The 1,398-nt window shown below is 39.4% G+C and overlaps 1 protein-coding gene across 1 annotated transcript in view; it reads right to left on the bottom strand.

Annotated features, from left to right (window-relative positions):
• LOC107096655 (interferon-induced very large GTPase 1-like) overlaps nt 1-1,398 on the bottom strand; it is a 28,626-nt gene that overhangs the window by 16,491 nt on the left and 10,737 nt on the right. The window lies entirely within an intron of this gene.

The following is a 1,398-nucleotide window of genomic DNA, read 5'->3' as shown; positions in this document are numbered from 1 at the left end:
TTCATCTGCTTGAATCTTATTTCCTGTTAGTTCTGTTGTCTTCAAGGCATCATCATCTGGAAAAGTTGTTTTAAAAATGACGTTTTTTTACAAGGAAAAATGTAGCATTAGTCTGTGATGTTAAGTTTCACCTGTGCTTTTATTGTGAAATGCCGACAGACAGCGCGACGTTGACAGGAAATGACATGTCTTTGGATCAGATGATCCACCTGCTCCTGCCTCTATTTAAGCTGCCTGCTATCAGCCGTCATGCCCGATTATGTCTCTGGAGGTGAGATTATTCTCCAGCAAGATGTGAAGAGCGATTCAGCTTTACCATGGTGTTTCTGATTACCTGATCCTGGTAAGAGTGTTTCAGTGTTACCTTAGTGTTGATTACCTGATCCTGGTCTGCCTCTCAATTACCTAGCCTGCCTGTTCCCATCTGATCTGTTTTCCTAAACTGTATTTTGACTCCTGTTGGATTCTGCCTGTTTGGACTTGGAGCTGCTTCTCGCACTGACCTGGATTTCCCTTTGGAACCTCTTCAGACTTCTGTTCTCCTTTGTTCTGAATTCTGAGCACGTCCTCAACTCCGGCTTTGGCTTCGCCCTCTGCTTGAATCTTATGTCCTGCCAGTTCTGAAGTCTTCAAGGCGTCAGCATCTGGAAAAGTCGTTTTAAAAATGAAGGTCTCCCCAAGGTGATTTTTGAAAATCAAGGTTTTTTACAAGGAAAAATTTAGCATTAGTCTGTGATGTTAAGTTTCATCTGTGCTGTTATGGTGAAATGCCGATAGACAGCGAGACCCTGACAGGAAATGACATGGGGTTGCCAGGAGTAACAGCAGGTCAAAAGCAAAGGATTTGGAAGGCTGGTGATTTACTAAATATTAAACAATCCTTCTAGCCACTAAATAACGTAAACAAACCTACTGTTATAGTCAATGCCAGCACAGGAATGACATGTGATGTTATGCAATAACTTTATATCAGGAAACAAGCGTAGCACTAACATCTGCAGGGATGGTGATGTGTTTGGCCATAATTAAAAATAATTCTATCTTAAAAACCAAACTAGCAAAATTATAGTTTCACCTGCACAAATGAAGTAGCACTGAAAAAGTAGGCTAGATAATTTTGATTCAATCATGGGTGACCTTTGGAAAATTATCTATAATATTTATGAAACAATGCAGCACATGTGATCTTTTTTATTTATTCTTTTTTTTTCTTCATTTTACAAATGAACATTTAAAATGCTCATTTTAAAACCTGTATTGAAGAATCAATAACCATTCAGTCTATTTTCAGATTTTTTTTTTACATCAGTGGGGTGTCAGCTTCATGAAGCTGAAGCTGCAAGACATCTACTCCAGCCGCCTCACCCGCAAAGCCCTCACAATTTTGAAGGATGACAC

Source organism: Cyprinodon variegatus, unplaced genomic scaffold (assembly GCF_000732505.1).
Source record: "Cyprinodon variegatus isolate N-32 unplaced genomic scaffold, C_variegatus-1.0 Scaffold640, whole genome shotgun sequence".
NCBI lineage: Eukaryota > Metazoa > Chordata > Actinopteri > Cyprinodontiformes > Cyprinodontidae > Cyprinodon > Cyprinodon variegatus.
Note: the sequence above shows the minus strand (reverse complement) of the source record. Positions and strands in the feature narration are given on the sequence as shown.